Below are 27141 nucleotides of genomic sequence, written 5' to 3'. Positions count from 1 at the left end.
ACCTTTTATGACCATGCCACATCTGTAAATTCATCAGCAGTCTTTTTTTTTTTTTTTTTTTTTTTTTGGCTTGAGAGGTGCTTCTTACCTGGTGCCACAGCTTTTGGAGACTTGAAGCCCTCTGGTCAAGCCAGGAAGCCTCCCTCCCCACTTTCCAGTCCCAGGTCCTCACCTCCCTCTTCCTCATCAGGCCTGATCTGAGGATAGGGGTCAGGATGCCAGGTGGCCATAAGCCCAGGCCAATGAGCAGTGCCTGGTCTGGATACTTCTCGTTGAAGGCAAAGATGGATCAGGATGCTGAAGAAGGCCCAGCAGAAGAAGCTGTCATTAGGGACCAGTTGGATGGAGAAATTGTGCCCAGCTGGCCAGCCCAGCCAGCAGCCCCAGAGCCACCACAGGCAAGGGCAGTGATGCCCCCAGGCTGAGGCAATGCTCTTTGTCTCCTAGCTCAGGTGACTGCTTTCTCCTGCAGGCAACACTTGCACCTTGGAAAAGACCTTGAATTCTCAGCTTCTCCAGCTGTGCTGTGACTCTGCCTTTAGTTGGCTCTGGCCACATTTTGAAATAGAAGGCTCGCATTCAGGACCTTGCTTTCTCCTTGGAGCTTTACCTGTTCTTGGAGTATAACTACAGTGGAAATTCATAGATAGAGCATTTGTAGCAATAAGTTTTGAAGCTCAAGGAACTTTTCTAACCTATGAATAATAAACATTCAAATTTTGATCAATCTTGTGAGAGAGAAGACTGAATTGTTTTTCTATTCCTCCTATAGTAAATATTATAAAATTGTCACGCGAAGAGTCAATCAAGGAATGTGCAGCCAAAAAAAAGTGTTGGGAAAAAAAAAGTATTGTAGCAGTGTGTCCCCCTCAGCAGCCCCGGAACCCAGAGGAGATACTCCCATCACTGAGATAGCCCCAATCCTTTGGAGAATTGCTCTTGGCTTCCTGCTAGATTAAGAAATGTCTCCCCTTCAAATAAATGCCTGGGAACCATTTAAATTGCCTCATACCTTGCGTGAGTGAATTTAGATCAGAAATATTAAGACAAAAATCCTCAAGGTTTCAAGGAACATAGCTGCAATGGTGGTTTTCCAGGGAACCAGTAGGGAGGATACGGTAATGTTGGAGAACACTCCCTCAATAAGGCCAAGAAATGGACACACCCATCACATGTATGTTTAAAGTCAACAACAAATTTTGTAACAAACTTTGTAACCTTTTCTTTTTAAAAAAAGTTTTTATGTGTATTTATTTTTGAGACAGAGAGAAACAGAGCATGAGTGGGGGAGGGGCAGAGAGAGAGGGAGACACAGAATCCGAAGCAGGCTCCAGGCTCTGAGCTGTCAGCACAGAGCCAATGCGGGGCCCGAACCCACAAATTGTGAGATCATGACTTGAGCTGAAGTCGGACGCTTAACAAACTGAGACACCCAGACACCCCTTAAATTTTGTAACCTTTACATTAGTCCTAGCTTCCTCACAGATTAGAAAGGGAAGGGTACTATGGTTATACTTAGCTCAAGGGATGAGAAAGCACCTACCACAGTGCCCTACAAATGTGCTTAATACATGGTATTTCCTTCCTATTGCTTTACAATATAGGCTCTTGAATTTTACAGACAGAGTTCTATGGTGTCTTTCATCTTTACTAAATGCTCCATTTATGCAACTTGAATTCCTGCTGGAACCCAAGAGACCCCATTGTTTTTAAGAGCTCACTGAGTCCTGACTTTTGCTTTATCTTCTTCACCCAAAGACCAAACCCTGAACTCTTGTTTCCACTGTATAGTGCCTGTTTTGTGTGATGTTGACACTAATTCATAGGACAAATGAGCTGGCAATGTTAGATCATTTCTTCACATAGCTTTTGATGTTCAGTCTTCCTTGAAAGAGCAGCTACACATCTTGGAGGGGAGTATGAGGCATCATGATGCATGCTTACTCCTTTTTTCTCTAACTCAGACTTCTCCAGGCTGCACATATTTATAATGTTAGGAGTGCCTATAAGCACTTAGAGTCATGCACTTACATATTTGATGGTCTGTGCCAAAGCTGTCCATGTCTGATCAGATCACACATGCTCAGTTATTGTGAGTCCTTTCCTTTGAAATGGAAACTTTAATACTTCAAAGTTTTCTGATATCCAGCAATGTACTTTTTCAGACCTTTCCTAAATTATGTCGATTTGAAGCTCTACAGTAGAGTTTTTATCTGCTTTTGAATGCTAAATGTGTCTGGCTCATTTATTATTATTATTATTATTATTATTATTATTCTGTGTCTGCTCATAAAGAGACAGGGGGTTGGGAAAGAGAAGGCAAGTAAGGTAGAATTCTGGCTCAAAACATGTTGATTAAAAGGTAGTGATTGTCCATCAGATCTTTAGCCTCACTCTCAGTCTGAGATAGTTGTCTCTAAAGGTGGAAGGAGATGGCTTTGAAGTAAATGGGCAGCAGTGTTGAGATGTAAAAGTGATTGACAGGGCACAGCCCATATCAGCAGTGCCTTCTGAACACGAAGGGAGCTTGTGTTCATATCATCTCATCATAGCATCTCATCATCTCATCTCATCTCATCTCATCTCATCTCATCTCATCATCTCCTCTCAACTTATATCCTATCATGGCTTCCTTCAAATTGGTCTGCATTTGTAAACTTACAGGAACAAAGTAAATGCTTGCAGGAATTTTAGCTTAGAGAAATAAGCTTGTGGCATTCATGTAGCACCTTGAGTTTTTCGAAATCAAGGCACGGGCTCTGGCTAAACTTTCTTTGCTAGTAAGTGTTTTGGTCACAAAGTCATACCCAATTCTATTATCTGTGTAATTCATACAAATCCCTTTGGTTTGTAGCAAGACCATTTTGTATTAAAGTCATTCAAAAATCACTGATCAATTACTGAGATGAATCCTAATGAGAAAGAAAACCTCGTCATGACCACAAAAGTCAATAGATGGTTCAAAATAGTTCGGCAACTGGAGTAAACCTTAGAAATAATTTCATCCAATCCAGTCATTTCACAGACAGGAGAACTGAGGCCCAAGTTGCTCATGCGATTTGGTCCAAGAGAGCAGAAAACTAGCATTAACATCCAAGTGTTCTGGTGTCTACTTGAAGCCAAGACAGGATATGATAATATGTGCACACTACACTGGAATAAACGGGAGGGGGGGACTTAAGGATACAGATACGGGCAGGATGAAAACATCGATTGCATTTTTTTTTAGTATTTTATTCCTATGATAATAAAAATAAAATACAGAGCACTCGAGATGGATATTAAAGATTAAATTCATATAAAAGCTCAAAATAAAATCTTTTCCAAAAATTTTAATGAGAAAGTCGAGCTTGTCTCCATGCACATAACTGTTTTATACCAAGTTTTATGTTTGAAATGGCTACAAGCAAGTCCTGATCAAGTCTTTTTAATGATCTCTTCAAATTCTTGATAGTCACCATTGATGAGAAACTTTGTTCACACAAGTAGGTGATAAAAAATTTAAAGCCCTTTTTTACAGCCATTCAAAAATTTACAGCAGTCGAAATTATCTTTAAAGAATCTAAGAGCTCTTCTTTTTTATTTTCTTTGACCAATGTGGATGTTGAAATTTCTTGTGATAACGAAAATGAATTTCAAATCCAGTCAAACTTTTCCATTCCAAGTGTTCAAAAAGAAAGGCGTTTGGTGTGCAGAATGTGCACTTTGCGCGAGAGCCCTGGCCCGGCCACTTGTGTGGACTCCAGTAAAAGGGCAGACCTGTGCAAATGGGCATAAGGAGCCAGTAGATGTCAAGAAAGAGGTGCCAGGCTGCCTTCGAGCTACGCTTTGCAGGAGTCCCCCCGCCCCTGGCTTCCCCGCCACGCCCTCCACCCATCTCCCACTCTCAACCCAGGCTTGGGCCGCGCATCAGGCTTCACAGGTTTCTGCAACTGGAAGTCTCCAGCATCTCTGCAGCCCTTTTGCCAGCAGTGTGCTCTGCAGCAGACAGTTGAGACAGATGGCAAAGAGCACCTTCTTGGCAGCGCTCAGAGCATCAGAGAAACTCATGGTTTCAGCCGTCTGTACGGAACATGGGGCATGCCCGACAGAGCCCTCTGGCTGCTCTTGACGAGTCCTGGACTGACGGCCAGCTCCGGACCTCAGGTAGTGAGGGTTTACCAGTTCACAGTACTTCCAGCATAGCAATCAGGAATCCCAGAGAGATGCAAATGGCTGGGGCATGTCAAGTGGCAGGACGGGATTGTCCAGCACTCAGTCTTCTCTCCCTTTTCCAAGGTGTATCTCCGTGAGTATTCTGGCCAACATACTCTCCCTAAGGGCGAAAGTAATGCCTCCTCACTTCTACCAGGGGGCCAGCAAATGTGGTAGCTCGACTTCCTTTGTCCAATACGTGGTGGTCCTCGAAATGCATACAACTGGTATCTAATTAAAATTGTGTCTTGCAAATGAATTAATAATACTAAATCTTATTATACCCACTTGGGTATCACAGAGGTCTGACAGCTCTCTTTCCGTGAATGCTCAGTGTCAGTGAGAACAGCACCACTGACCACTGTAAAAACAAACCTCATGTGAATAGAAAATAAAATCAAGCAGTTTCCTTTACAGTTTTTTGCCCAAACTCCATTCATTGTCTGACCGCATATACTTCTACCCATTTCAATTCCCTTGGGCTGAGCAGTTTATGTTATAAAGGACAGCAACCTGCACGAAAAATGCCCTTCTTCCACCTTTGTTTTAAAAACGAGAAACATTTTCTTCTGTGGTTGGTAAGAAGTGCTGAGTGGACAGCCCTGGTGGCTTCTGTTCATACTGTGAGCAGCTACGGACCACATCGGCACCAAATTCTCTCGATTTCTGCCGGGGACAATGTTATCCTTCAGGGACCCACCCTTGGGCTGCAAGAGCAGTTTTAGTACCTCTGGTGCCGCCAGAGAGAGTGACAGCCAAATTCTGACCCTGATCTGTGTTCAGCAAGAGCATCATGCCCTACATGGCAGCCCCCACCATTCACAGCTCTACTCACACCTACTGGGGACTCCACCACTCTGCTCACTCACTGTGCCCTATAAACACTATACAACACACGTTCCTTGCCTTTTTGATGTGCTCAGTCAGCAGTTCTGCTTCTATCAGGTAGCTACAGCCACAGTGATGTTATGCCACAAACTAGTCCCAATCTCAGTGACGTGAAAGAGCTGTCATTTATTTTCCCTCTTATGTTTGGATTTGGCTGATCCAAGCTCGCTTCAGCTGGCCTTGATTTCAAGCCACAGATTGCATCCAGATCATCTCTACATGTTTTTTTCATCCTCTTTAGACCACCAGGCCAGGCTTGGTATTTTCTTCTTGGGGCAACAGCCCGAGAAGGGCCAGCCCAAATGCACAAGTGTATTTTCCATCTCTGCTTGTGTCATGTCTGCTAATATTCCACTGGGCAAAACAAGTCACGTGGCCACACCCAACATCAGTGGAGTAGGAAAGTGCACTCTCCCAGGAAGGCATGGAGGGGCAGTGGTTGGAGGCAGCTGTGAATATTTGCTGAGCCATCATCTAATCCACGACACATCAAATCCAAATTATAGGACCAATAAACATGCTATCAGGATGTAGTCAAGCCTGAGACAGTCTGCTCTAAGAAGTTTATGTGAAAGAATACATGCCTCACATTGTACAAACATTTCACATCAAATCTTTGTGACTTGGCTTCTCAGTCAGCTCCCAGATGATCTTGTTTGAAACAATCACGACTTGCCCAGTGAGAGACCCCAGTTTCCAGAACCAATGCAGCCTCATCTTTAAAGAAATCATTCCCTGCTGGAGAGGATGTGGAGAAACGGGAACCCTCTTGGACTGTTGGTGGGATTGCAAACTGGTGCAGCCACTCTGGAAAACAGTGTGGAGGTTCCTCAAAAAATTAAAAATAGACCTACCCTATGACCCAGCAATAGCACTGCTAGGAATTTACCCAAGGGATACAGGAGTACTGATGCATAGGGGCACTTGTACCCCAATGTTTATAGCAGCACTCAACAATAGCCAAATGATGGAAAGAGCCTAAATGTCCATCAACTGATGAATGGATAAAGAAATTGCGGTTTATATACACAATGGAGTACTACATGGCAATGAGAAAGAACGAAATATGGCCCTTTGTAGCAACGTGGATGGAACTGGAGAGTGTGATGCTAAGTGAAATAAGCCATACAGAGAAAGACAGATACCATATGTTTTCACTCTTATGTGGATCCTGAGAAACTTAACAGAAACCCATGGGGGAGGGGAAGGAAAAAAAAAAGAGGTTAGAGTGGGAGAGAGCCAAAGCATAAGAGACTCTTAAAAACTGAGAACAAACTGAGGGTTGATGGGGGGTGGGAGGGAGGGGAGGGTGGGTGATGGGCACTGAGGAGGGCACTTTTGGGATGAGCACTGGGTGTTGTATGGAAACCAATTTGACAATAGATTTCATATACTGAAAAAAAAAAATAAAAGAGAATCATCTAAAAAAAATAAAAAAATAAATAAATCACATTCAATGGAGAAAAAAAAAAAATCATTCCCTTCTTCTCTGACTTGTATTCCATACTGTTTGAATTGCCTAGGCACCAGAGCCTTCTGTGTACTTCCTTTCTCCCAATCTTACTCCCATTTCCAACTCTCCTAAAGTCCAAACAGACTTCTTTCCAAGTCCCAGACTACTTCCGGTGAAGTATGGGATGACTTTGCAAATGCAAAGGAAGAAGAAAAATCCCTTCTTTACACCCTTTTCTTCTTCCAGCTCCAATGAGGTGTGTGTGGATGTATATTTGTAGCATGTTTCTGATACACCCTACTCCTACCACTGGTGATGGAGCAGAAGTTCAACACACACAAACAACTAACACAAGCGTAGCACTGGCCCCTCCCTGCAGGGGAGTTAAGGCACTATCCTTGGAGGGGGGAGGGGCCCTAGCCTCTATTGTTCTGCATTGCCTTTGGTCTGAGATAGTCAAATGGAAACTCTCTTTCACAGAGACAGTGACATAGTGGTTAGGCACGTGTTTAATCCTTCAGAGTCAATATTTGCAGAAAACATGAGCACAGCAGGATACTGCCTTGGAGTTGTTGATTAATCCTTTTCTGAGGCTTCCCTTCTCTAAATTTCCTTTTTATTTTCAGCTCATCATTAGTTTCATAATGGGATGTGTGCCTGCATTATCTCATTGCCCCAAAGCCTGGCGAGGACCATGGTGAACCTTAATTCTGCATCAAGTCATACAGACCTCCTCCTTCCCATCCTGCTCCATAATCAATAAGAATAAGAATCCTTCACCCGGTGTCCTTGAGTGAATAGGCAGCAGCTATAGGTGCCTGAGAGAAGCAATGTGGGGCCGCTATAATCTCCAACCTAGATGACAGGGATGTTTGTCACCTGTTTAGAAAGTTGAAACCACACCGTGAAGTAAATAGTCAGTTGATACCCATTTCACATACAAAGCAAAGGAAGCACACACACAGATGAAGTGACAAGGTAAGAGTCACACTGTGAGTTGGTGAGAGCCCCGAATGGCTTTAGGAGTTTCTCAATGCTTCTCCAGACAGTGAACTCCTCTCTTGAGAGGATTCTTGACATCGTGAATCTTTCATTGTGCAAACCCCTTTCAGATGGCTTTTAGGTGGGAGCAGTGAAACTGAGAAAATATCAGAAAAGTTGTTCTGCAGGAAGGAGGCAAGCCATTTTCAGTCTTCTGACAACTTTCCATTCCTCCTTTCTAGAGGTTTAAACAAAAATTTTTAAACGCTTATTTATTTTTGAGGTGGGGGTTGTGCAGAGAGAGAGAGAGAGAGAGAGAGAGAGAGAGAGAGAGAATCCTAAGCAGTCTCCATGCTGTCAGTGCAGAGCCTGGTGGGGGCTCAAACTCACAAACCTGAGCTGAAACCAAGAGTCAGATGCTTAACTGACTGAGCCACCCAGGTGTCCCAAGGTTTAAACAAATTTTAATCACAAATCCTCTGGGCAGACTGGTTTTCCATCCCATCTGCTATGACATGAAATAGAGAACTTTCGTTGTTGTGTGTCTGTGTGATTACTTATGTAGCCTGTAGACCTCAGAGAAATTGATTTACTTCAGATAGTAAGACTTTATTTTATATTTTTTTCTAAAAATGTAAAGTTGAGCATCTTAGCTTGGAATCATTTTTTTAAACTTTTTTTAAATGTTTATTTATTTTTGAAAGAGAGAGGGTGGGGGGCAGAGAGGGAGACACAGAATCCGAGGCAGGCTTCAGGCTCTGAGCTGTCAGCACAGAGCCTGATGTGGGGCTCGAACTCATGAGCTGTTAGACCATGACTTGAGTCAAAGTCAGACCCTTAATCGACTGAGCCACCCGGGCTTCCTTAGCTTGGAATCATTAAGTGCCAAGAAATTAGTCTAGTAAAGTGGCTTATAGAAATTGAAACAATTAAAATTTCTTACAAAGCTGAAAAACACACACACATACAACTTTTTAGTTAAGGTCATTCAGCCAAGCTCGTGTTAAATGAAAATTCCATTAAATTTTCTAAAACCTTTTTGCTGGGCAAGAGGTAAAAATAAATTTAGAAACCCATGAAGAAACTTAAAAGTCACTTAGACAGGCCTCCCTAGGAAAGGCCTTCAGCAGGTCTGTTTCTGTTACTGGAAGTTGAAACATCTAATGTCCATTTACTCTTGAATCCTCTTTATTTCCCACCCAGAGCTCACAGTCTGCCTGTTTCTAATTCCTCTGTGCCAGCATATCTGTTAATGTCCCAAGCGGCTTCCTTTACAGCCGCGTGATCATCTGTGTATTATTAACTAACCGCAAATTAAAGTCATTACTTGGTGCTTAATTTTATGTAACATTTCTTTGTAATGTGTACAAAAGAAATTTGTTTTTACAGGAGTTTGGTAAATAGCATGTGTCATGATTAATTAGAGAATATAACGGGTCTGTTGGTCTGAAATTAAATTCAGTGTGACAATTTTCTTTGAAAATAATTTTTTAAATGACATTTCCAGGTATGTGAGCTTTTAAGAAAAAAAGGAAACACCCTGCATCGATGGGGCTTATGCCCAAACACAGCTCTATCTGTTGGACTTTCCCTGCTAAAGGACTCATTTTTATATTTCTCAAATCTAGAGGCGCTCTAAGGAAGAACAACATTCAAATAGCTATTCTAAATCCTTTCCAGACCAAGATGGAGTATAAATGCACAAACTAATAAATAAGCAAATTCTTAAATATTCAGAGGTCAGTCATCATTCAGTGCAGTTCACTCCCCTCCAGCTCTGTGTTCTTCCTTGTCCAGTTCACTCCAGCTCTTGTGTTTCTTTCTTCTTCAGACACATCAAGTATATTCCTGCCTCAGGGCCTTTGTACTTGTTTCTTCTGCCTGACATCTCTCTGCCTGGGTCTTCATGTGGCTCAAACCTGAGACAGGGACTTCTCCAACCACCCAAGCTGAGGACATGCCCCAGTCTCTATCACATCACTGTGTTTAACGTTTTCTTCACAGAAAAAGTCACTCCCTGACATTATCTGACTTTTATTTGTTCATTGTCTTTCCTCTGTCTCCTCCTATAGAAGGTAAGATCCTTGAGAGTGGAAACTTGTCTACGTTACCCTCCCTGTATCTTCAACACCTAGAACAATGCCTGGCACATTAGGTGAATGCTTAATACATCTTTGTGAAATGAATGGAAGAATTTCGTTGCTCTCGCAAACCCCTACAAACAGCCAGGCTCCTGATGGAGAAAAAGCATAATTGGCTTTAAAAGTTTTCTTGAAGAGGGTCACCTGGGTGGCTCAGTCAGTTAAGTGTCCAACTCTTGACCTCGGCTCAGGTCATGATCTTACTCTTTGTGAGATGAGCTCCATGTCAGGCTCTGTGCTGACAGTGGTTTGGGATTCTCTCCCTCCCTCTTTTGCTGCCCCTCCCCCACTCATGCGCGCGCGCGCGCGCGCACACACACACACACTCTCTCTCTCTCTCTCAAAATAAATAAATAAACTTAAAAAAATAAAAAGATAAAAGTTTTCTTTTAAGAAACAGAAATTCAGTATTTGTTGACTAGTCATGAGCACAATGGAAAGAAATGAATAATTAAAATGTGAACAAATTAAAAGCTGGAAAGGACAGGAATAATGGTTTGCAACTAATTGCTTAGCTTGCACAAATACCAAGTACCAACCAAGAAGTGAAACTTCTGATCAGTTGACACCTTCTATCTTTATAAAGCCAACAAACAGTTTGAACTGCTCCCATTAAAAGAATTGGCCAAGCCACTGTCTTTGCTGATAATAAACTAAAAGATCTGAAGATCTTTCAGTTTTCTTATATTTAAAGCAGAATTCTGAAGGTTGAGATGATGTTTCATGGTACAAAGATATGACGAAGAATATGCCACCATAATGTAACAGAGTCCTGACCAAGGATAAAAACTAAAAGATGTAAATTTCCATGTTCAGTGTCATACCATATTTATGTGTTATACTTAAAATGCCCTGAAGTCTCTTTCCCAAGAATCATGTGTCTTTTTAAATGTTTATTTGTTATTTTGAGAGAGAGAGAGAGCTGGGGAGGGACAGATAGGGAGAGAGAATCCCAAGCAGGCTGTGCACTGTCATCACAGAGCCTGCTGTGGGCTTGATCCCACAAACTGTGAGATCATGACCTGAGCCAAAATCAAAAGTCAGCTGCTTAACCAATGGAGCCACTCAGGTGCTCCCCCAAGACTCTTGTGCCTTTTAAAGCTCTTCTGCAACTCAACATTGAAGTTTTTATCAAACTAATAATAATAATAATAATAGTCTAGCAGTATTAATAAGATTTTATTTCCCATTTCCCAGTTATGAGTAGGGTTTGGGAAGTGTTTATTTCTGGATTTTCTGAATGTGTTTACAGTGAACAGAACTAGGTGGCTCAGAGTGCAATGAGTTAGAATCTCTTTACGTTCTAATCCCATCTCTGCCATTTGATAACTAAACTTTGGTAAGATACTTAATTTCTCTGAGTTTCAGTTTTCTCATCTGCAAAATGGGCCTGATATAACTCATGTAGATTAAATGTAAAGTACTTGTTTCCATGTAATCAAATGTGTCAATCATTTTACTTCATTACTGTTAAGTTGTAATGTACAGTTATCCCCATGCTAGGTTGTAGAGTAATTCACTCAGATTCACTGTTGATTCAGTAATCGTATTGTGGTGCTATCGTTATTGGTGTTCTGAAACTATTATGTTTGCAGTGTGAGATAAAGCAAAAATGTATATATATGGGTGTCATTGGGAACCAGGACTTTCAGCTTGGGTGAGAGCAGACACAAATGTAAGATCAGTGAGATTAAGTAAAAATCCTGCAAATAAATCTGAGGTAGCAATTTGGATTCATTCTGTGTTTTGCATTTAAAAAATACTCATTTTCTAGTTCTGTCCATTGGAAACGTATGTAAACAATGGTCAACCCAGTAGAATGAGCACCCTGGAACCTTAATTGTGTCTCTAAATACTATTCCCCACCAAAAGGAACCAAGCCACTTGGAAAGATGGCTGATTCCAGGCCTGAGGCAGGAAACTCGTGAAAAGAGTCTGGAATATCTTGTCATATCAGATAAATAGAAAGCTATGAAAAGCTACTGGGGTTCTATCCAGAGGGTTTGGGAATCAGCTTAAATAAAGAGGATCCAACTGGCCAAAGATTTGAGCATCAGTATGCTGATAAATGCAATGGATTAAACCATATCAAGTATATTCAAATTTGTAAGTTTAGTATGATACAAAAAAAATTAGATTCACCTTTAGAGGATACTAGGGAACCAATTCATTGTGCTAAAAAACAAAACAAAACCAAAAACACCTGGTCTCATAGTAACCAGAGAGTCAAGGAGAATTTTCTCTTCGTAGAATGTTTTCAGCTAATAAATGAATAAGTACCAATAGAATCAGGATATCACCATTTTGTGACCTCCTAATGAATTAGTGGATCTGAGCAATGACCACCAATGGCTGCTCAGATCACCAAAAAGAGACGATCAGATATGTACCTCCTAATTGAAGTACAAAACACTGCATATGAAATATTCTTGACAAAATAATTGAATCTGAATTTTATCAAGTCTCTAGATCTAATTGCCAATTTAGAGCTTACAATGACAGAATAACACAATAAATAGGGACACAGTCAACAAAATCCAAACTGTTGGAAACTCCAAGAGAAACAGCCAATTTCTTCAACAACAACAAAAACTGCAAGGGAAAAAAAAAGAGAAGAGATGATAGGGAAATATATAAATTTTTGACATGCAAATGTATTTATTTGATCATATTTTAAAGGGCAGGAAAGAATCACATCCAGTTTTTAAAATAGTATCCCTGTAAACAGACTGAAATTCAGAGCTACTAGTTTTCTTTAGAAACTTCTAAAGATCGAACATAAGCAGCCTAGAAGCCTTTTCCTTCCCCTCCAGGCTCTTCCACACTTGGGATGAGGGGAAAGAGTTTGGTGACAGTTGATGCTAAATAAATAGCGTATGGTGGAGCTTTCCAAACTCTTTCTGTCCCCTCTCATTGGCAACAGGGTGACTTGGCTTATTCTTTAACTAAAGTCATCAAGTAAGCAAGAAAATAGAGAGCAGTTTCCATTCAGATAATTTCCAGAAGTAGGAATGGATAAACTCAGAGCTTAATTGTTCAGTCCTTTCTTTTGCCACCCAGAGTGAGGAGCTCAGATACTTGGTCCATTGAGACATCAATCTAATGCTCTCAGTTCCTTTGATTACAATGTGTTGGAAAAGCCATCTCTGGAGAGGGAAGAAAAGTTAGTTTATTACAATTATGGTGCTATACAAGGAAAATCAAAGCAGCAAACAGCAGGCAGTGTCCCTTTCCTCTTGAACTCCAATAATCGGCTTCAAACTCAACTGGGAGAGCAGATGGTGAGGTCAGAAAAATGAGGAAAACTTTATACAGATCTATGGACCACTCCAGATCTTCTTGGATTGCCAACACCCTTAACTTTGTAATCTATCTTGATTACTTGAGGGATTGAAGCTTTCAGACTCCATTTTTTGACCAGTACAGTAAAATGGCATACATAGATGATCCTTTTAAGGTATACTGTGTTCTTTTCTGATTGCGTCCTCCAGGGTTTAGATGCACAAATAGCCTCCCCTTTGATGGCTAATAAATGAATATTGCAGCAAGAACTCTTTCTTGGAAGATTGGAATGATCAGTCCACCTTTAGTTGGTTCATAATTGAGAAGATAGTTGCTTCCCAAACCTACTGTCTAAACCAGTGCTGAAATGGTTTCCAATTCACTTATAATATAAAGACATGGCCCCATCACGATGATAATTCCAGGATGCCTTGTGGATGGTGGTGCACATCTCCCATTTGTGATCTAATAACCTTCCTGGCTTGAATTTGTCCTGACCGTTGTAGTAACATCCATGGTAACAGGAGCATTTCCAACCCCATGGATCATTTACCTTCATCCTTGACAGGGCTATCATCGAAGAGCCAAGAAAGAAAATTTGTAGAGTTGCAATAAGTATTAGGGTATTCTCATTCTCCATCAGACCAACAGGTTAAAAATAAGGTCAAATAACTCTGGCATCTTTTTCACCCTGACAAAATGCTGTGTTCTGAAGCCATTTTTCTTACAAAAGAGATAGAGGGGATGGAACCATTCTGAGAGTGAGTGAAAGACTCCATGGCTTATGTTCCTCTTCTGGACATCTGTTCCCAATTCATCAACTCAGCAGAATACGATGGGGATGGGGTTCCAGATCATGGGAGCTCCAGCTGCAAGACACAGGCCTTGGCCAGTTTGTGAAACCTTTGTGATGCTCCATGGTCAGGACTTCCTACTGGCCACATGGCTTGGAGAAGTCAGCCCACTCATCAGGGTGGAAGAGGTGTGCGGGGAATGGTGGTCCCAAGTCCACGTGGCTACAGCTGGGCTGGTAGTTGTCTGTCCTGAGGCGCTGGTACTGGGGTTGCTACTCCCCCATCTGGTGCCACCAGGACCACTTGTTGCTCCAGGCCAGCTTCAAGAACACACCCCCAGGGTACTAACTCCCCGAACTTTGCTTCGCAGAACAAATCCAGAGTCAAGATTCGGCCAGTTCAGGGCACAGCAGCGCGGCTGCACTGAGCTCCCAGTCAGTGCCCACCCGGCCCATGACCTCCTCCCCGGAGCCCTGATACCTGTCAAAAAACTCAGAGAGACTTTTTTTTAAATTTTCTTTTCTTTTTTCTTTCTTTTTTAATTTAAATTTTAGTTAGTTAACATACAGTGCAACATTGGCTTCAGAAGTAGAATTCAGTGATTTGTCACTTACATGCAACACCCAGTGCTCACCATTAACAAGTGTCCTCCTTAATGCCCTTCAACTGTCTAGCCCATCCCCCCACCTTCCTCCCCTCCAGAAACCTTCACTTTGTTTTCTATCATTAAGAGTCTCTTGTGGTTTGTTCCCTCTCATTTCTCCCCATCTTCCTATATGTTCATCTGTTTTGTTTCTTAAATTCCACATAAGAGTGAAGTTATAGGGTATTTGTCTTTCTGTGACCAACTTATTTCACTTAGCATAATGCACTCTAACACCATCCACATCATTGTAAATGGCAAGATTTTGTTCTTTTTTATGGCTGAGTAATATTCCACTGTGTGTGTGTGTGTGTGTGTGTGTGTGTGTCTCACAATTTGTTTATCTCTTAATTAGTCATTGGACATTTGTGTTCTCTCCATAGTTGGGCTATTATTGACAATGTGCTATAAACATTGGGGTGCCTGTACCCCTATGAATCTCTACTTTTGCATCCTTTGGGTAAATAGTAACAGTGCAATTACTGGATTTCAGGGTGTTCTATTTTTAGTTTTTTGAGGAATCTTCATACTGTTCTCCAGAGTGGGTGCACCAGTTTGCATTCCCACCAGCAGTACAAGAGGGTAAAATAAAAAAAATTTTGTAAGAGCGAGACAGAGAGTGCACACGAGTTGGGGAGGGAGGGGGAGAATTTTAAGCAGGCTGCACATGCAGCACAAAACCTTACACAGGGCTCAATCTTCTGACCAAAATCAAGAGTCAGATGCTTAAGCAACTGAGCCACCCAGGCAGCCCTCAATTAGGAGATACTTAATTCAACAATCCTAATGAATGGATCTTGTGTGGAACCTGACCCAAGAAAAACAAATGCTTTGTTATGTTGCTTTGTTTGAAGGAAAACAGGACCAGTATAGTGTTCATAGAAGGAAATCCAGAAGAACCGGGAGGCTTGAGGAAGAGAGGTTGGGAGTGAAGGCCAAGGAGGCGACCATGGGACCTCCTCTCTGCCGTACCCACCTCAACCTCATTTAGATATTGTCTCCAATTAGCCCCTCAATGAAATGTTTTGGTTTAAGTAGAATCTTAGAATAGGGGTCCAGAAAAAGATCAGCTCTATTAAACCATGCCCTCCAACTCAACTAGAGATAAAACAAGAGAGAAAGGAGACATATCTCCAAATTCAATTCGATCTTCAGTTATGCTTTATAGAGAACTTATGTCATTCACAAAAGAGATGTAGCTTCCCCAGGGGAGACAGCAGGTGCACGCTTTCTCTCAAGGTTATTTAATTGCTGTCAGGAAGACATATGATTAACAAAACCAAATGCTGGAAATATGAAGTAGAGACAATTTTAAAGTTGTTTATATAGTTGATTACAGTATATCATACAATGTGTTCATATGCCATAAACCTGCCTATCACAAACTGTTTCCACACCTGTGCATCTGCACTCAACAGCCTACTGCTTCACTGTGCATACATTCCCAGCTGAGAGAATGGCCAGCACCCAGGAGAACACAGTTTTCCTTCATGGCCTCTCAGTCACCTTCTGCACACCAGCTTCACACCGGGGAAGCTGAGGCCTGAGGCCTGGTGACTGCCAACGTCCTCGACTGTGGTGAGAGGCCTCTGACCTCCACAAAATGACAGGCCTTTGGGGTTCCTCACTGTCCTTTAAGATATTGCTGTTCAAAACAAGGCCCACTATTGTAATCTTGGTTACTGTTCAGAGATGAGACAAACACAGCATTGAGAGGAAGCATTTCAAATGTGGAGAGACATCTGGCAGGAGGAGGTTACGTCTGTTGAATCTAATAAAAAATGGGACTTGAATTTTGTGTGTATTGGTTTTATATTCCATTTTAACTTATTTTTATTGCACCTTAAAAAATATCAGGCTGTGGCAGATTGGAAATTTAAAAACAACAACAACAACAACAAAACTTACCTTTCACCATACATAATTTGAGAAGCACTGCCTTAGAGTGATGGCCCCCATGCACGCAACATCCCAAAACTTCCCTGTGACACTCTGACAGTTCCCAAGAGGCAGCCAATGGCAAAAATGTGGACCCAGAAAGACGGTCTTCTGAAGGGTCAAAGGGCCACTCATAGATGAGAAGCAAAAGTCAAATCTGCACATGGGTTAGGTCCATACCAAGGGTTGGTAGATCTCATGAAACCAGTCCAACTGACCCCTGGTTGCAGGATAACACTTAGCCTTTCCAAGAGTAAGAGTGTAGTAATGGTAGCAATAGAAGCAGCACTGGCCAAGACTTACATAGGACTTAACCATGATGTTGCTACCGTCCTAAATACCTCACATATACCAAATGACGAGTGGTGCCTCTCTTTGGAGTGACGTATACGGATGTCGACACGCATATACTGGGAAGCGTAGTGTCGCGTCTGTTTACAGTGATTCCTTACACAGCCCTGAAAATTTGCTAATGACTGACCCCTTATTTGAATATGTTAAGACATCATGACAAATATACTAGAGACACTAATCAAAGAATAGAACAATAATATCCAGTAATAACTCCAATAAATAGGAAGTTTGTGTTCAGATATTCATCATAGAGCTCAGCTGGAAAAAAATGTTAATGCAGAAATAGCATCCAATCTTGGAAAGTAGGGGGATAGTTTGAGCTATGTTTTCACTTTTTTGTTGTTGCACTTGGAAATTCCTTCTCAGGCAGGAAACAGAGATTCAAAAAACACATGTAAGAGGCAAAGACAACAACACAGCAAAACTTGCTTCCCAGCACAGAGACATTATCTAGTACCCAGTCTTTCATTTACTAGTTCTCCCCACCCATCCAGAAAGGTTATGAGACTGAGGCACAGTTCAGATATTTCTGTACTCTTTGCCCCGATGTTGAGGTTTAATAAATGTTCACATTTTATGAAGCCCGTATTTCACAAGCAGAATCTATCTGCCCTTTGAGAATGAGCCTTCTTTGCCTCTTACATCTGCCCTCTCCTGGAATCTCTGCTACATCCAGGGCTACCCCACTGCTATGGGCAGCGAGATTCCCTGCTTGGGTTTAGAGTGGTCAGAATATGTTCATCACACACAGATTTTCAGTCCATCTTTGTAGGAAGGGATCAAGGAGTTCACCCTGGTGAAACATAAGTAGAGGAAAAATTAGCTCCTCCCTCATGTTTCCATGGCCCTTATCCCTCCTTGGGTTCTGGGCATGAGCTGAGGCTTGACTTTGTGGGGTTAATGGATGTTCCCAAACCAACAGGAACATACATGGAGATGTTTTCTCCCAACTGACTAAAATCTCTCCTTCTTCCCACCAATTTAAAACCTAGTGGGAAAATGGTAATGCTAAAGCCCAATCAATGAATATTCGTTGGAATCCCATAACATTCCAAAGCCATGATTCCTGTCCCTAATGAACCATGAATCTCAAGAGATTCTTCTCCACATTAACTCTCTGTGCCCTTCAAGATGAGGTCATGGGTGTAGGCGTCCTCCTGAAGATAGAGAAGAGAAAGAGAGAGCCTCCCAGGCAACTGGGTGAAAGACACAAGGTGAATTAGTGAAAAGACAAGAAGAGAAGGATATCTGTTATTTAGTGGGGATGTTTCCAGCACAAAAAGTCCCGATGTATTTTTTTGTGGTATTTCTTATGTCTCTGTAGTAATAAGAAGTAGGATGATTCCATATAAAGTGCCTTCAAAAACTTGTTGGGGTGTCTTGCTGAGTCAGTCACTGGAATGTGCAACTCTTAATCTCGGGTCATGAGTTCAAGCCCCACACTGAGTGTAAAGATTACTTAAGATTACTTGTCATTTTCACCTTCCCAACAAGAGATGACAAGGATATTAATATCTCCATTTTAAAGATAAGGACACCAAAACTCAGGAAGAATAAGTCTTTGTTCCCACGGTCACACATATTGGAGCAGAGCCAGCACCTTAATCAAAGTTCTGCTCAGTATTCTTTTGGGTGCCTGGTTGGCTCAGTCTGTAGAACATGTGACTTTTGATCTTGAGGTCATGTGTTCAAGCCCAATGTTGGGTGTGGAGCCTACTTTAAAAAATAAAATGAAATAATAAATAAACTCTTAAGCTCAGTGCTCTTTTACCATCATAGCTGCGCTTATGGTCTTTCCCTGGATTTAATATATCCAAAACTGAATTCTTTATTATTCCTATAAATTTTTCTTCTCTCAACTTCTGTATAAGTCTGGGAGTTATCTTTGATACTTCATTCTCTCTCACTTTCCCAAACCCAACCCATCACCAACTTTTGGCAATTTTACCTCCAAACCCCCCTCTTGCTACTTCTAGCTACACTGCATGGGTCGAGCACTCTGGTCACTTATTTGTTAAATGCATGTCAAAGTGGAATGAGTCCAATTAAGAATGTCACCAGGAAGACAAAGTAGTTGGGAGAGGAGCTGGATTTCCATTTATTTATTTATTTATTTATTTAGAAGACACAAGTGAGGGAGGGGCAGATAGAGAGAGGAGAGAGAGAGAATCCCATGAGGAGCAGAGAAAGAGAGGGAGAGAGAGAGAAGCGGGGTTCGACCTCACCCAAAGTGGGGCTCCACCTCAACCGACACAGGGCTCGAACTCATGAACTGTTAGATCATGACCTGTGCCAAAGTCAGATGCTTAACTGACTGAGTCACCCAGGTGTCCCTGGATTTCCTTTTAAAAATAAGATTTTTTAGAAGTTTCTTCAAAAGAAAATAAGAAAAAATTAAGCTTGAGGGTCACCATATTTCACTTGGTTATATTGGGAAGGATAAGTTGTAGCCATGGTAGTCTGAAATCTGCATTTTAACTTCTCTGAGTGCAACTGAGATCTTTTCTGGAACAGGACAGTTTCAACCAAATGCGTTGTGGTTTAATAACAAAAACAAGCAATGCTTTAGATGATCTACTTAATCACACTCAAAGCTGGGAAAAAAATATTCCTACAATTTTATGGATTGATGTGTATTTATTTTTGAGAGAGAGAGACAGACAGATTGCAAGCCGGGGAGGGGCAGAGAGAGAGGGAGACAGAATCCGATGCAGGCTTCAGGCTCTGAGCTGTCAGCACAGAGCCCGATGTGGGGCTTGAACTCAGGAACTGTGAGACCATGACCTGAGCTGAAGTTGGATGCTTAACTGTCTGAGCCACCCAGGCACTCCTATAATTTTATGGATTGAAAACTGAGGTACAGAGAGGCAAAGTGACTTGCCCAGGGTTACATACCAACTAAGACTAGAATCCAGAATACCCACACCTACATAGGTGTTTTTCCCCTGTCGGCTCTGTTAACCTCTTGGATGCATTCTGTTCTAATATTTTAATGCTACGTCAACTCAAACAATAAAAGGACAATAAAAGGAATGTGAAGGGCATTCACAGATTTAAGCTGAAGTCTGTGGCACAAACAACATGGCCCAGAGACCGAAGTTCTTCTATTGTTGTTCTAGAGACAGTGTGTGTGCTCCAGAAAATCAAAAGCAAAGACCTTAGTAAGAAATTGTCTTAAAGGACAAGAGTGTTAAAAATAACTATAGCTACAATAATTTGGCAATGAATTCACAATATTAAAAGAGGTAAGTTGTGATATCAGAAACATAAAAGGGAGGAGTAAAAGGGTAGTTTTTGTATGTAATCCAAATTTGGTTGTTAATATAAAATAGACCATTACATCTATAAGATGTTTTATGTAAGCCTCAAGGTAACCAGAAAGCAAAAACCTCCAGTACATTCACAAAAGATAAAGAGAAGGGAATCAAAGCAGTCAGCTGTGGAAAGCCATCAGTTCACAAGGAAAGGCAGCAAGAGGGGTAGAAAGGAACAGTGGGACTACAAAGCAGCCAGAAAACAATAAGATAGCAATAGTAAGTCCTTACCTATCAATAAGTACTCTAACATAAATGGATTAAATTTTCCAGTCAAAAGGCATAGAGTTTCTGGATGGATTAAAAAAAAAACACACACCAAACTCTATGCTGCCTGTAAGAGACAAAGTTCATACTACCCAGAGCCATCTATAAATCCAATGCAAACCCTATCAAAATTCTATCGGCATTTTTCAAGAAATAAAAAAAAAATCCTAAAGTTCATGTGGAACCATAAAAGATCCTGAATAGCCAAAGTAATGTTGAGAATGAAGAACAAAGCTGAAGGCATCACCCTTCCTGATTTCAAACAAGATTACAAAACTATAGGAATCAAAACAGTATGGTGCTTGCATGAAAACAGACACGTAGACCAATTGAATAGAATAGAGAGTCAGAAATAACCCCTTGCATGTAGAGTTGACCAATATTTGACAAGGGAGCCAACAATATTCAATACAGAAAGATAGTCTCTTTAATAAGTGGTGCTGGGAAAACTAAGATAGTCACATGCAACAGAATGAGATTGGGCCCCTATCTTATACCATACACAAAGATTAACTCAAAATGAGTTAAGGACTTAAACAGAAGAATGGAAACCATAAAATTCCTAGAGGAAAGCATGGGGGAAATCTCCTTGACACTGGTCGTGGCAATAATTTTTTGGATATGACACCAAAAGTATAAGCAACAAATGCAAAAATTAATAGTGGGACTCATTAAACTAAAAAGTTTCTGCACAGAAAGAGAAACAACCAACAAAATAAGAAGGCAACCTAGGAAATGGGAGAAAATATTTGCAAATCATATATCTGGTAAGTGATTAAAATCCAAAATACATAAAGAACTCATGCAATTCAATAGCAAAACAAAACAAAAATCCAATTTCAAATGGGCAAAGGAACTGAATAGATATTTTCCAAAGAAGATATACAAATAGCCAACAGGTACAGGAAAAGACGCTCAATAGCACTAATCATCAGGAAAATACAAATCAAAACTACAAGGAGCTATCACCTCTCACCTTTAGGTGGCAATCATCAAAAAGACCAGAAATAACAAGTGTTGGTGAGAATGTGGAAAAAAGGGAACCTCTGTCCACTGTTGGTGGGAATGTAAATGAATACAGCCACTATGGAAAACAATATAGAGGTTTCTTAAAAAATTAAAAATAGAACTGCATATGATCAGCAATCCCCCTTCAGGGTATATATTCAAAGGAAATGAAAATAGGGTCTTGAAGAGACACCTGCACTCCCATGTTCACTGCAGCATTATTCACTATAGCCAACTCATGGAAACACTCCCAGTGTCCATCAAAGGATGAATGGATAAAGATGCAGTATATGTATATACTGTATACAATGGAATACCATTCAGCTAAGAGAAAGAAGGAAATCCTGCCTTTGCAAAAAACATGGCATTGAAGGCATTGTGCTCAGTGAGATACATCAAACAGAGAAAGACAAATCCTGCATGGTATCCCTCAAATGCAGAATCTTAAAAAAAAAAAAAAAAAAAAAAAAAAAAGTCAAACTTACAGACACAGGGAGTAGAATGGTAGTTACCAGGGGCTGGTGCATGGGGAATGGAAAGATGTTGGTCAAAGGGTACAAACTTGCAGTTATAAGATGACTAAGCTTGGATGGATCTAATGTTCAGCCTGGTGATTATAGTTAACCACACCGTATTATATACCTGAAAGCTACTTAGAGAGTAGACCTTACAGGCTGTTGCCACAAAAAAAGAAATGGCAATCACGTGAAGTGATGGAGGCGTTCACTGATGCCATGATGATAGTGATTTCCCAGTGTAAATACCTCAAACAAATATGTCATACGCCCTTAAACCTATACAACGTTATATATCAATTATATCTCAATAAATCTGGGGAAAAAGATCTTTCCTTTATTGGTAAAATGACAATTGTACAGGGAAAAACTCACAATGACATATTTCCATAACACTCTCTTACACACTGGTTCTTTTTGCACCGGATGTAAATGCTTCTTCAACTGACTGTTAATGTTACCGATCTCCTCTCTTCAAAATCTTTCCAAAATATGGTCCTTCTTGGAATCAGAAGCCATATATTCTAAAGAAACTCAAGAAGGAATCTAAAGGAATTTTTCCAATTTACTGTTCTATATAGGTTGAGTTGGGTCACTGCAAAATAAAATCTTTTTTGGTCAGCTCTGGGTAACCTAGGCAAAGTATTTCTTTTCTCCCCACATGTATGTTGTTGAAAAATCTGCCATAAGCTTCCCCAAAGCTGGGTCTTAATGCTAAAGTACACTTGTAGAACTGCAAAGATAATAAGAAAAAAAAAATCTGTCAGTGATGTAGACGAAAATGAATGTTAGAGCCATTCCCATGCAGCAGAGAAAGACTCCAATGTTTACATAATCCCAGCGTGCATGTGTGGCTTCTTCTACATTTCCCTGCTAAAACTCATCTGGCTTTGCTCAAGATCTCAAATGCAGTGAATGTGAGGCAGCACCTAATATTTATTCATGCCATTGTCAAGAGCATCTTTGCAGTTCTTGCCAAGGTCTGCCGTTGAATATGTTTATCCAGCTGCGTGGCAAAAGCATAATACACAGTCATCATTTTACTCAGTCACCTACTCAATAGTTTCTTCTATGATTAAATTAACTCATAAATATTACACTTTTAATGCCAGAAAGCCATGGTTCATCCGGCCGGTTGAATACTTGTTTGTCCATTTTCTAATATTGCTGGGCACCCATTTATTTCATTATGGAGTCTGAAACAGTGAATATCATTGCAATTACTTAATATGCACAATAAACAGAGCAGGATGCTTCCATGCGCTCCTTTGCTAGGTAGTGCAAGGCCACTGGAAGAAATTTTGTAAAAAGCACCAAGGACCTGTGGGAGCTGTGTTGGAAATGGTTTTGGTGTGTATGAGCAAATGTGCTCTGACTGCTTAACACAAAGGACAGAAATGTTGGTTCTGTTTGCAACTGGCACCATCTCTTGCTCGACCAAGGAGGGTCTCAAATAAACACACACACCTGGCCTTGCCCACGCTCGATTCATTACCGGACTGTGCTCATGAGCCCTGCAGGCACTTGCCACGTACTGTGACATTTTGAGACTTCTTTCTCTAACATCCACCTGAACTTCTTTCTCTGAACTTCTTTCGCTAACATCCACACACGGTCTGGCTGTTTAAAGCAGCCTACAGAAGGTCTCACACACTCATCTTCATATTAGTCAAGGGATTACAGCTTAAGGGCAAAAGTCTGCCTTTGCCCTCCAATGCCAGCCCTGTGTCAGCAACACAATATGCATCTGCAAAGATACGTGGCCCTGGAGGCAAGAGCCACATGCTGCAGGACCCTTCTCAAATCACCTCCTGAATGAAATATTTATAGCTGGCACTGCAGGGCAGTTAGCTTTTCCAGAATTATATCCAAATTTGCACTATCATTCTGGGAATAGCCTTGGTTAGCAATTGCTCATAATGTCAACGCTTTTGGAAACTTTTTACAGTCATTTTATTGTTTTTATTTCAAAAATAAAACTTAAAAGAGCTTGAAAAGTAGGTTTTTAGATGATCACGCAACGGCCTGATTTCAGGGGTTTCAGTTCTATGCATTTTACTTTATGTGCACCTACTGAAATTAACCAAAATTAATCCATATTTGAACAAAGACTGTGGATACAAATGAGCCCTAACTTCCGAGACTACTCGGTGCAGAGCACTAGCTGAAGCGTTTGGAATGCATTGGCCCTGGGAGGCGAAGTTATAGCAAACAACATATGGGCTTTAAAACTGGAACTATCCAAGACAGAACAAGAAAGCTATTTTCACTTTCTTGTTCCTTTTTTTCCCCCCTCCAGAAGATGAATGATTTCTAATCACATTTTATTTTCATCTTTAGAGCTGGATCCCAGAAGAGCCAGGTCGGTTTGAAACTGCTGGTGAGTGTGCAGCCCAGTCCAATGATTACCTAATGCGTTTGTGTCATCTGCTTTTCCTTGTTGTGTGAAAACACACTAAGGAAATGTGTAAGTCCACTGAATTGTTCCCAACTCTTTTATTCACCTTGCAGCATGCTAGTTCCTTCCCTTGGCACTGATATCATTATGCATTTGTCAAAGATAGACTGTCATTTTAGGGCCTCTATTATGTGCAAGAATTGGCAGCAAATTTTGCCACTGGGACTTGCTTATATCCTCTGTATGTTATTGTACTTCTTTGGCATTCAGTAAATTCCGTACACCCACTTCTTTGATGTTCATTCCAGCCCCTAAATGTGGAAACAATGACTGAAATTTTGGATCAAAGCATCCGTTGATGTCAGGCACACAGCTCTCTGCTCGTTCCCTAAAACATAGAGTACCCCCAACCCCCATACACTATCTAGACCGATGGTCCTCCAAGAACAGCTCTGGCTGCTGCAGTGCAAAGGCAGAAGAGGAAGTTAGAGACAACTCCAAGGTTTTAAGAAAAAGAAAGAGATGAAACAAGACGGCAAAATTGAAGTTCATGATCATTTCTAACTAGAGAGAAAGCTAAGGACTGTTCCAATTGGTTCATCTGTCGCCCCCACCCCCCCTCAGCCCTGCCCCCATCCGTCTAGCCTAGCCTAGCACTTCTCCTGAGCCAGGCTTTTTTTCAGGTTTGGAAAAGTCTCTAGATCTAATTTCTGTATAACGTCAGCTACACTAGATGGCTCAGATTTTTTAAAACAACTTTTTAAAAGAAGAATTAAAGGGCCCATGAATTAAGGACTTATAAAAGTAATTGACAAAAAAAAAAACCCAGAACACCAAAATTTTAGTGAGTTACTTTTGCAAACTAGAATTCACTGTCTGGAACACATTTCCAATGTTTGCTTTTGCTTTACTCCTGGGATGCCAGTGTAAATAATTACTTCATTCAATTTATTTCACAGGTCAACTTTGACTCATAAAAGCATTAAAGCAGGTAACCCCCTAGGGATGTTGGGAAGACAGATGAGCAAATAGATATGAAACTGTTATAAGCTCTTTGAGGGGGGAAAAAAAGACACTTTATAAATCCAGGGTATTTTATGGTTATGTTTTCACTTCTCTCCATTTGGTATCCAGAATGTGTTAGTTATAATTAATATACAATGTTGGGAACTATTATAAAAGTACCATATTCCTTTTAAGTATAGTGAAGAAGATAATTGTGTTTGGGGAATTTCATCCTGTATAAATTAGAAGAATTCCCAGGAGAGTGCCATAATTGAGAATTGGGCTGACTGCACTGAATGGAGAAGAGAGTTGTCTTAGCATGGTAGCATGTGCTCAATCAAACTGTAGAGTGCCAAGGAGGTAACATAACGGCCCTTAAAATATCCGTTTCAGATTGCCTAAGTGGAAAGTTTTTACAGCCAGACGTATGCAACAGTGACATCCAGCGGTTGTAGAGATAATTACAAGTGTGTCTCATTTTAGAATATAAAATGTTTCACATTATAATCAAATGTTTTGTATTGTCAAATGTTGTTACAGTCTTTTTCTGGTCACAGTGTAAGTCCATAATGCAGACTAGATTTCCAGTGAAGCTAAATTTACTGTTTATTTACTAAGTAGTTTCCAAAGTCGGTTGTTTCATTATTATTTTGTTGCTTTTTTAATTTTACTAAAATTATAGCAGGTCTACTCTCCAAGCCTCTCTCTGACCCTCCTAAACACACCTAAATATTTTTTCAAGGATAAATGAGACTTTGCGTATTCTGCACACCCAGCAAAAATGGCCGCTGTGCTTGACTCCATTGTTAAACACTCCAGGGAAGGCATGTGTGACCCTGAATAATTTCATTGTTGTAGAATTGCTCTAAGAAATTCATTACGATTTTTTCCAAGTCATTGAAGAAGAGAAAGAAGGAGAGGAAAGAGGAGAAAAGGAAAGGAAAATAAAGGAGAGAAGGGGAAAAGGAAGGAAGGAAGGAAGGAAGGAAGGAAGGGAGGGAGGGGAGGACGGAGGGAGGGAGGGAGGGAAGGAGGGAAGACGGAAAGAAGCAGGAAGAATGGAGAGAAAGGAAGGAAGACAAAGAAGAAAGAGAGGAAGGAAGAAGAGGGAAGAGAGAACAGGACTACCCTTTGATCTTTAATAAGTTTTGGTAATGGGTGCATTAATGTGATAAAATATCTAAAGAGGGAATTCAAAGAGCTGTTAGCCTCTAAAATTTTTTTCATTTTAAATTGCATTCTTTCAATTGGCAGGCAGCTAAGACTATTAGTAATAATAATAATAATAATAATAATAATTTTCATTTAAAAATATCCCAGAAGAGCCACTGCTGCTTAGAAGTACCTAGAACAATGCCGCTTATGAAGCACCCCCTCTGCCATACCGGGCAAGAACTCGACAGAAGCCTGTTAGGTCACCTCAGCCTGTACATTATTTACATCCACAGCAATCCTGGGCACATCAGGTGACTGCTTACCAACTTGCCAGGCGGCACTCCTTCAGAGAAACCGTCATCTTGTGGCAAGCTGTTTCTCCATCTTAGACTCCCTTGTGTTGGGGTTTTTCCCTTCAACTGCCTGCCTCTTTAAAGTCAAGATGGGAAGAACTTGAAAGTGCCCTCTTTCACTTCTTCCTTGTTAGAGGAAGGGGAAAAAAATCAAACTAAACAGACAAAATATCTACCCAACTCCAGCGAAAAAAAATCAAGACATAACTCCATAAAACGTGCCAGTTGCCCTTTAGCTAATACACTCCCATTGTTTGGTGGAACATCATAGAAACTGTTGCATCGAAGGAGCATGTGTGCGTGAAACCCGTGATTTGCACGAAGCAAAGAGCGCTAGGACAAAGAAATGGGGATGGTCTCTGCAAGGAAAGTCTGGGAAATGATTCCCATTTGTGTCAGAGAGAGTTAGGGGAGATGTGCATTGAAACAGAGCAGGTAAATCTACAGCCTTAAGCCAG

At 40.9% G+C, this 27141-nt stretch overlaps 1 pseudogene; it reads right to left on the bottom strand.

Moving 5' to 3' along the window:
* Positions 1 to 13056: 13056 nt before the first annotated feature.
* Positions 13057 to 26691, bottom strand: LOC131490415 (tissue alpha-L-fucosidase-like; annotated as a pseudogene).
* Positions 26692 to 27141: the final 450 nt, after the last annotated feature.

The sequence above is a fragment of the Neofelis nebulosa genome, chromosome 2 (assembly GCF_028018385.1).
Source record: "Neofelis nebulosa isolate mNeoNeb1 chromosome 2, mNeoNeb1.pri, whole genome shotgun sequence".
NCBI classification, from domain to species: domain Eukaryota; kingdom Metazoa; phylum Chordata; class Mammalia; order Carnivora; family Felidae; genus Neofelis; species Neofelis nebulosa.
Note: the sequence above shows the minus strand (reverse complement) of the source record. Positions and strands in the feature narration are given on the sequence as shown.